Consider the following 10,241-nt stretch of genomic DNA (forward strand, 5'->3'; position numbering starts at 1 on the left):
GTCGCACCAGACTGGGGAATGGGAGGGGAATTTCAAGGGAAAATTAGTGTGTTGTTATCTATCAGAGGCAGGAGGAGATAGCTGACAGGCAATTAAATACCCCCTACGCTGGCATAGACTGCCTAGCTTCAAGTTTTTTTCCAGTAGTAAATGAAAGGGAGAAGGGGGACTACCAATGTACCCCCAGTATATGATCCTTCTTGGAAATGTTAGAGATCACAGGCTCCCAGACTACAACCAAGGCTTTGGGGCTTACTCTAGAGTTTTTGGGTGTCTTGTAGTTATCCCAAGTATTGGGGTTGAAAACAGATTGGGACTAGAAAATATAAATGTGTTCGTAGAGGTATTCTCCACGCCTGGATGAATTCCTGGTCTAGGATTTTCCTCAGAAAGGTAGAATATTAGAAAAATTTTCCTAAGGAGTCCTTGGGAAATCCTAAGGAGTCAGCCTGTTTTACTTTTGCCATTGTTCCATTATTGCCTCTAATTAAAGACTTTCAAAGCAGTGAGTAAAGGGAGAGCTGGACTCACACTCAGGAGTTCTGCCCCCAAGTCAGGGGGCTCTTCTCTGCTCTGCTGTGGGTGGGTAGAAAAAGCAGTAAAGAACATTGGTGCCACCTTCCAGAAATGGCATGTTTGAAAATAATTCTTTGTAAGACTGAGAAATGTTGCCTTTCTTAATACACAGATTGAGTGGAGTCTACAGAGACTTGGAAAATGCTGGATCAGAAGGTAAGTGATGTGGTTGAACCAAGCAAGCAGAGAAAAATGCAGTACTGCCAGCCCTTTCCCCATGTCAGAACATGAGAACTGGGTGAAGACAAGTAGCTCACCTGCCAATTTTTTTCCTTACTGGGGAGAGAATATCCTGGAACTCTTCCTGCAGGAAAGGCCATCAGGCATAGACCTATTTCCAAACAAACATTACTAGTAAGGAGGAGTGGTATAGTTTGGAAATGTGAAGAAAGAAGAGAAAGGAGTCAATTTTGGCTGCAGGAACAGCTCAGGTGATGCCCCGGGGGGAAGCACCAGCCAGAGACCTGTCAGTTAGATTCCACCTCTGAGCATGCTGGGAAGTTTTCACAGAGCTTCTGGTCATTTTTCATTCCTTTTACTGAGGACGGTTCAGGAAGTCCAGGTTAGACAAACCCTGTGCCTCCTTCTCAGTTCCAGAACATGACCCAAAGAGGAAGCAAGATCTGGAAATGTCAACAAAGGTAACCCAGTTGACCTGCCACACATACTTCCTCACCGACAACTACTGGAAAGGGCCATCCTACCCACCATGGGACTGGACCAGGAATGGCCCCTAACCAAACCAGGAACCAACTGAATTACTCTTTCTGAAATCAGAGACATAGCTAGAACTGCCAAACATGCTTGAGGAACATAAGGAAACAGATACATGGAACGTAAGCTGAGGCACCAGGGCGACCACTTGCTGCACTGGGGACCCTGAGCCTGAGTGACGAGCACTTTTCTGTTTTAGACCCACTGATTCATGTGTGTGGACCCCCGTAGGCTTTGGAGCCTGTGACCCCTGTGCTAAGTCAGGGAGCTCAGCTCTGGCCGTGGAGGGTTTCTCAGGGATCCCAGTTCCTGTCCCTTCTGAGGTCTAATTTATTAGTTATCCTGAATTCCCAAGACTTTTTCATACATAGAGTGAGCACTCTCTCTTCTCTCTGCTACCCTCACACAATACACAACTTATCTGAGCAAAGTTGAGTGGGTTTCAGACCCAGCTGCCAAACGAGCTTTCAGAAAAACAACTTCTGAGCATTAACCTAGCGGAGGCAAGACGCCACGGGGAAGGGAATTGGAGTGTATGGTACTTCATTTCCATGCCTTCACCTGGAGCCATTGGCCCCTCTGAAAAGGTCCTCCACACACCTCCTTGGCGGCCTCTGAACCCCTGTTGATGTGGTTTCTTTCAGGCCTCACCCCACCCCAGCACCTGGGCATAGCTAACTCTGTCATGGAGACATCAAGCTCTAAATGACTTTTTTTTTTGCCTCTACCTTCTCGCTCAAGTTGTCAACTTGTATGTTCAGGAGATAGTTTTAGATGTTTGCTTGTTTTTTGCGGCATTTTGGTGACCTCACTCACTGGGTCTGTGTATAGGTGCCAGGAGAGGAAAGGGTCCTCACCGTCGGCGCTCAGAGACCTGTGTGTTTTGGGGCTGTTGCCCAAGGAAGTGGGTGTGCAGCATGCTTTAAAGCCATGGTGCAGTACTGTGCTCTCTTCTGTGAGTCAGTCATGTGCTGTCTAAAATAGGTGTTGAGTGTGGGCAGGGCAGTTCAAAGACAACAGGACTCATCGAGTTTATTCCCAGGGAGAGTGCGACCCCTCATACAAAGGCTTGGTGAGGCTCCTTTTGGCTGTTGTAAGGGTCGGATTGAGCCTGCAAACCCACTGAGTTGACTGGTTCAGCTCGGCCCTGGTGATCCCCACATACAGCTGTGCGCTGTGTCTTTAGGGAGGTGGGAGCAAGTGGATTTTACCAAATGTCTGGACGTGAGGCAGGCGCACACTTGTGGCTGGGCTTTCCTAATAAACTCTACACTGTGTGTTTCCCTAAGAATGCGCAAGCTCACTAATGGGGCCGAAGACTGAGGCACGCTAGGGATTTTCACACTTTTAGAACATGTGTTTGGAGATGGGGAACCCTCCCTTGCTCCACCCACTTGTATGAACATGTTCTCATGTTGGTCATGTGAACGTTTAACCAATAGCTCAGGCTGATACAGGACAATCGGCTTAGTTCTAAGGCCACCCATGGCCCTTCCTGCTCAGCTGGCTATTCCATGTTAGATCATTGAAAGGGTCATCACATGACTATGAGCAATCCCATGTGAGACCTGAGGAAAGGAGCCTTCTGATTTGAAAAGGCCACGTGATGATGAGCAAACTCCAGGCAATCTGCAGCTGTAATGCATCAGGGCACAGAATGGACACCTTTTCTGCAGTGCAAGGAGGAGGGGAAGTAGTTGTTTAGAAACATTGCAAATACTGGTGCAAGAAAAGCTAGGAATTTCCAAGGATTACGTGTGGCAGGTGCCTGTTGTGTCAGAGAAAACCTTTAGAGATCACTCTGTAGGGGGCGAGGAGGCAGGTTTGCTGGACTAACAAAAATACTTGCTTTCCACCCAGCCTTGCCCTAGGCAGATACGTGGCAGAAGGTTATCCTTCAACTTCCCTTTCTGTACCATTTTCTTGACCTCGCTCTTAGCTTTCACATCCCATATCACCACCATCCATGCTGTAGGCAACCATCACTCTCTCAGCCCGCTTATATCCCTCATTTTTATCCTAGAATAAGTATTAGTCACTGTGTTAAGTCTTCCGAGATGATTCTAAGCCTTACTGTTAACTGTGAAATATTAGAAGAATGTGTCCCCCTTTTAGTGACTATCATCAGAAGTGGAAGGCCCTGTGGACAATAGGAGAGCTTTTGTACTTTCTTGACACTGCAAATTATGATTTAAGGCAAACTCTGCTTAAGACAAAGACAATAGCATATCCAACAAGAGACCAGAAGCAGAAAGTCATCCAAACAGAAGGACAGTGTCCCTGAAAGGGACTCACATTTTTCTTATGTGTTGCCGCTTTTTTTGTTATTATTTTTGTTTGTGTTAATTTGTTTTTTAAATTATATTTTGTTTTAGTTTGTTTTTTGAGAACTTGACATTCTCCCTCCCCTGGTGCCCACAACTGTGGGAGCAGCATTGGCTGGCCCATGGCATCTCTTTGGGACTCAGGAGTCACTACAGCTTCCAGGTAAGATTTCAGGTCCTGAGGTCCCTCCCTACTGCATTTGGGAAGACATTTTAAGCAACAGGAGAGCTACTAACAAACTACAATATAGTTGAAAACTTTGCTGTCAGATGGTAGTTATATACAGCCTGAGTCTCACCTTGTCGTCATGTGTAAAGGCTACCTCTGAGCCCAGGCTCCCAGTACATACAGATATGTCATCTGATTGCCTTATTGCTTAAATTTGTTAACTTTTGAGAGCAATATCATGGAGACTAAGTAAAGGAAGATTCTAGGATTGTTAAACTTGCTAAAGCTTTTCACCAGTTCTCAGATGATTTCTGAAATGATCACATTTGGAGACATATTGCATGCAACGTTTCCACCTGTTAGAGCCCCATGAAATGGCCATTCCAAATGGTAATAATGCCAGGAAGTGAGTCCTATTCCTGCTAGATGAAAACCCCATTAAGACTTCATTTGCTTCAAAGTAATTTACTTGGACCTCTTTCCTTACCTGACTTAATGGTTCTTATCAATGTCCCAGTGCTCAAGGGATATAGTAGGCATTGTTTTTCTTTTTTTATGAGAAAAAAAATATTGAGAAGGCAGAACTACAGCTTGTTCCCTCTGAGTGGGGGTCTGTTCTTTTCTTTTCCTATCACAGTTCTGTCAATTCTCTTGCCAATATTTTCTAATTTCTTTCTTAGTTCTAAAGATTTTCTTCTAATTTATTCCACCCTCCAATTCCATGTCCCGCCTAGTAACAATTTCCCATTCTCCCCGCAGTGTCTTCCCAGTCAACGTCTAACTTTGCTTCCTCCTCGTTTCTTTCACCTCATGACTTCTTCTCTTACCCATAATCATAATTGGGTGGGTTTTTGCCATCCATGCAACAGTGGCTCAGTGGGATATCTGATAAATTCCCAAAGCCTTACAGTTTGACAGTAGCCAAATTCTGTATCCACGTGGCCTGACATCCTCTTTACTAAACACACATTCTCATTGCCTATAAGTAATCCTACCCCCTTTGGAGTCCTCCACCACCACCACCAATTTTGAATATTTTTTTTCCAATCTCCTGACATTATGAAGATTTTCTCAGCTTGCTGAAAGGAGAGCAGTGCTACTGTGTCATAATATTCAAAGTTCTCTTACACACATCCCCCATCTTTTCTTCTTCCTAATACCTACTCCCCACCTGCCCTCTATTCAAACTCATTTCATTCTGCATACCTGGTGTTTTCCTATTCCTTGCTGGAGAAGGCATCACTGTAAAGCTGTCTAGATGGTCAACCACCAAAAATGTGCAAGGATCTCACAAGACCATGATCATAGGCCTAATTGGAGAATAAGGACATCCCACAATTGCACATAAACATGTTCCCATTTCAGTTATGTAAGTTTATGTCAATTATTAATAGAAAATTTAGCTGTTTTTTAGAGAAATGCATTGTTTTGGGTTACTTCATCTTCAGAATCCATTGAATTGGCTTTTTCCCAGATTTTTAGTTAGAACTAAACAAAAGCTATTGTAGACTAGAAAACATCAAACAAATATATCATGATTTCATTGCAAGTTGGTTTCACAACCTGCATACTTGAAAAATGAGCATCATCAGCTGAGTTTAAATACAATAGAGATATCAGAACTCGACCCACTGGCCACACAGGAAAAGATATTTACGTAAGCAAGCTTTCAAAAATCAGTAACTAGAGTGACATTTGATGTGGCACTTGATAAACAACAGCTAAAATGAAAAGTGTTAGTTATCCATGGTGATGACTAATGATAAAATATCCATTGCTTCAATATTTCCATGTGTGGGAGAAAAAAGTACAACAAGGAGGGCAGAGCCTTTTGTGATGAATGTTCCAGCCGGCGAGACTGCCAGGTGGTTCTGAGTCTCTGTTGAAAACTGTTTAGAAGGCTTGCCCTCTCAGAGGAAGTCAGCTCTGCTGCTTTAAGGTAGTGGTTTACAAAAGCCAGGGAGCTTTGAAAATACAGGAAACATAGCAATAACCATGGCCTCCACCCATGATAACCAAATAAAAATATCCAGGGTGTCAATGTTCTGTCTTAAAGCTCCCAGCTGATTCTAATGTGCAGCCAGAGTTGAAAGCCATAGCTCTAGGCCTGACGACTTATGAATTTTGAGGGTGGACAAGGAAATGTGGTTCCATTTCAGGGTGGTGGACTAAGTATATCATCCAGCATCTTCATCCCTGCAGCAAGGCCCTTAACTGATGATCCTAAGTCAGAAGTGAAACTTTCAGTGAACCAGAAACCAGGATAAATCCTAAAGTATGGGATGTACACTGGATTGATGCAAAAACGCAGAGCCCAATCTAAAATGTGTACAGAAGACTAATGCCAAAAAGGTGAAGGAGCACCAAGACTCCATCCGCAAGGTGGCAGACACCCGAAGCAGGAGGGTAACAAGGACAATCAACACTTCGGTCCTTGGGGCACTGCTGCAGGAGGGGCCATCAGTTCATCCTCTACTGATGCCTTTCCATCTGCTCTTGAGCCAAACGGCAGTGACAAAGTGTCAGCCTCCAGGTAGGAGTCATGGCCAGGGAGCCCAGATTAGATGGATATGGCTCTGTGTCATGAGGAGGGGAATTGGGCACCAGACCTAAACACCCCAGAGAAATCTCACCCAGTGGCTTTTCCTTCTTCACTGTCCCTGAGAAAAGGCCAGAGGACAATTTAGAACAGCAATCTCCCCAAGAAGTTGACTACTCATTGACAGACAATGCAATTTAATGGAGAATCTCAACCATATAGATTACAGAGACAAGATCACCACACATATGAAGAAGACCAACGCTACAAAAGATTACAAACTCAACAAGATGGATGAACTAACAACGCCCAAGCAAGATAAATGATAGAGCAAGCAAAGCAGGAATTAAGAATAAGGATAAGTTGATTTTTCTGATAGATGTGTGAGGATAGAGCAGTCGCAAATAAATCAACTGGAGGTCATGGAGATTAAAATTTGGTCCTTATAATAAAAAACTGAATAAGCAGATGAAACTGATATTTTTCCTGAAATTTAATTTTATTAAAGACTGATGATGTCTTATAACCTAGTGACTAGTGATAGTTCGTAAGTTTAGTAGTTTACTTTTTGGAAAGCGTATAACAATATTCAAATAAGACATTATAGAAAGTATTTTAAAGAATGAAATGTTTTCTGTAATTCTTTTTAAAAGGCTTGGTCCATATTGAAAAATTGACAATGAATGAAAAATAAAATCAAAAGAAAGAAAAATAAGTTTTCCCCTCAAATACGTAAGAAACACTTGCTGGTATTTGTATTTGAAGTGCCTGGAGTAAGATGGGCTGAATTTTTCAAAGGCAGTTAGTAGTAGCTTGTACAAGGACTTGTTTCATTTGATTTAGCACCAACTAAAATAAAAATAAATATACCATTTAAGATATAGTCTGGTTTCTCCTCCATTTCTCATACTGCCCCACTACTCCAGGGCACAGTACATAAGCACTCATTCTCAGATTACACACACTGGCAAGATTTTTTCCCCTTAAGATAGGATGTCAGCGAACGCCAGCAGGTATCAACTTCTTTGATCAGGAATAAAGAACTCTACCTTCAGCAAATTCAATTACTTTCCTGGTCCTGTCATATAAAGCCTTTCTATTGCCACATCTGTTTTCTAATTATGATGGTTATTTCTGTCAAGGAAATTTCCCACCAGGCATGCTTGATCTATTTCTATTTCCTAATGATACAGTATTTTATTTTATGGAGTATCACAAGTTTTCTTCTATTCATTCTTCTTTTTAAAATACTTTGTTACTCACCAAGGCATAGAGATCAAAAAGAGAACTGTCAAGTAGATCCTAAAACACTTTTTTTTTGGCTGCATGGGATGTGGGATGTGGGATCTTAGTTCCCCAACCAGGGATTGAACCAATGCCCCCAGCAGGGGAAGCGCACAGTGTTAACCATTGTGCCGCCAGGGAAGTCCCCTAAAACACGTTTCTTAACTTGAGTAACATCTGAAAACATAAGATGTCAATTACATTTTCCATTAAAGAAAATGCATTCAATTTTGGTGCTTGTACAAGAACTTACAATGTCAGTTTCTAACATGTTATATCCCTCAGTGAACACTTTTTCCTTTTTTTCAAAGGAAAAAAAATCATATCGAAGTAATATTTTCCTAAATTTTTTTTATAGCAAATTGAAAATTCTGAGTAAACTGAAGGTATGTTTAACAACAAAAGTAATATAGCTCATACGGCCTCCTTATAGGTTTCTTAAAGACATCAGTAAACTCGCATTCTGCAGTGGATTGGTAAATCCAGTTATTTTTATCTGGAATTTTATAGAGGTAGCATCTCACAAAACCACATCCCCTGTGCTAGAAATGTCTTTTTTGGTATCTGGCTACACAAAAGCTTCTGATGAAATACTTTCTGCAAATTAGTATAATGTTAATTTTTTACTTTTCCAGAAAAATATGAAACCTTACCAATCACTTATTCTTACTGAACACAAGTTAGATTACTACCAGTTGCTCTTGTACTTTTGGTCTATAAGAATTTTTTAAAGTTTAGACATTTTTAATGTTTCTGAATTGCATACTCATAGAAGACAGCTGGATAAAACACACTAGACAATTTCAAAAAAAAATCTTTTTTTAAATTAATTATTTTTGGCTGTGTTCGGTCTTCATTGCTGCGTGCAGGCTTTCTCTAGTTGCAAAGGCGGGGGCTACTCTTTGTTGAGGTGTGTAGGCTTCTTCTTGTAGTGCCTTCTCTTGTTGCAGAGCACAGGCTCTAGGCCCGTGGGCTTCAGTCATTGTGGCACTTGGGCTCAGTAGTTGTGGCGCATGGGCTTAGTTACTCCATGGCATGTGGGATCTTCCCGGACCAGGGCTCGAACCCGTGTCCCCTGTATTGGCAGGCGGATTCTTAACCACTGTGCCACCAGGGAAGTCCCCAAAAGACAAATCTTACTATCAGACTCATTTGTCATATCCTTAGTATCCCGAATAAAATCCACAGAAGTGAAAATAATATTTTCAAAGAATTCATTCATGGTGGGGTCTTAGAACAAGGAACTAACTCCATGTGAAGAAAGGAAGAGTTCTGCTCATCTTGCTAATCACAAGGATTTTTCCTCGTGGGGTAATTGAGTTTTTTCGGGTCTCTGTGGGACTTTTGTTTGCAGGAAACCATGCATACAGGCCCAGATCTGATTGGTTTCTGTTCCAGAAAATGTTTCCAACACTCCCTTTTTCTCGTAATATTCCAGGACCAGTTTTGTTTGGTCTTAGTAAACCTTCATTCTCTTGATAAGTGATTCTGGTTTATCATCCACACGCTGAATGAGAGGCTCTCCAGTCACATCATCCACGTCGACTGCTTTGGGAGGGTTAAATTCGAGGTTGTAGCCGCGGCCACTGGCTGGATGAATCCAGCGAGCCGTGAGGCGTTGCCGGATGATCTCAAAGGGCACGTTCAGGTTCATCACCAGGTGTACCTGATAAACTCTATCCAGGGCTTCAGCCTGTGTGAGTGTCTTGGGGAATCCACACAACAGCCAGTTATACTGGGTGAAATTTTTCAGCTCCTGGAGGATCAGCCGAGTCATGAGGTCGTCTGGGATGAGCTTCCCCTGGGACATTCCCCTTGGCCAGCACACCAATTTCTGTGTCCCTCAGCATGTTGTCTCGGAGCACGTCCCCACTGGAGAACTTCTTCAGCTGGAAGTGTTTGATGATGCGCAGCGCCAGGGTGCTCTTGCTGGAGCCCGGGGTGCCCATGATCATGGAGCGCGCTGCAACTGCCTTGACGCTCCCATGGCTGCTGAGTGAGGCCAGGGCCAAGCCATCAACTGGGCTTCTGGTTGGAAGCCAGCTGCGCCTGCGCGCTCGCTCCCAGTCTCGGCGGCCTGACGTCGGGGGTGGAGCCACGAAGAAGCGCAGAGGGCGAGAGGGCGTAACCCACGTGGAAACGGACGGACGCTACGGAAGAAGAGCGTATGCGTGAGTTGTAAGACTGAGTCAAGGAATTCTCCCACAATGCAGTGTGAAGGGCGGAAGAGATGGGAGGTATGAAAGGAAAATGAAGAAACAACGTGTAGATTCAAAAGTTCCACCTTTCACAGGAGGAAAAGGAGAGGAGGGAGGGATACAGTACTTAAAGAGATTATTAAAGACAAGAATTTCTGGAATTAAAGAATGATACAAGTCACGGAACTAGACAGCGGAACAATTCAGAACATCTAGAAGCAAATGTTGGCAAAGGTGTAAGTAGGTCTCTCACACTCCTGCTGGTGGGGTGCCCCCACAGCTGGTTTGGAAGGCAACTTGGCAGTGGCCATTTTTTAAAAAAATTCCTTCTCAGTATCTTCCTTGGAAAAGCACTCTCAAGTGACAAGAAGGGTATAGGATGTTCATTTCAGCCTTATTTATAACAGCAAAAAACTATTAACAATTTATCTGTTCAT

The 10,241-nt window shown here is 43.1% G+C and overlaps 1 pseudogene; it reads right to left on the reverse strand.

The window, feature by feature from the left end:
• Positions 1-8,858: 8,858 nt before the first annotated feature.
• Positions 8,859-10,018, reverse strand: LOC101288215 (GTP:AMP phosphotransferase AK3, mitochondrial-like; annotated as a pseudogene).
• Between the last annotated feature and the right edge of the window lie 223 nt (positions 10,019-10,241).

The sequence above is a fragment of the Orcinus orca genome, chromosome 3 (genome assembly GCF_937001465.1).
Source record: "Orcinus orca chromosome 3, mOrcOrc1.1, whole genome shotgun sequence".
In the NCBI taxonomy this organism is placed as follows: domain Eukaryota; kingdom Metazoa; phylum Chordata; class Mammalia; order Artiodactyla; family Delphinidae; genus Orcinus; species Orcinus orca.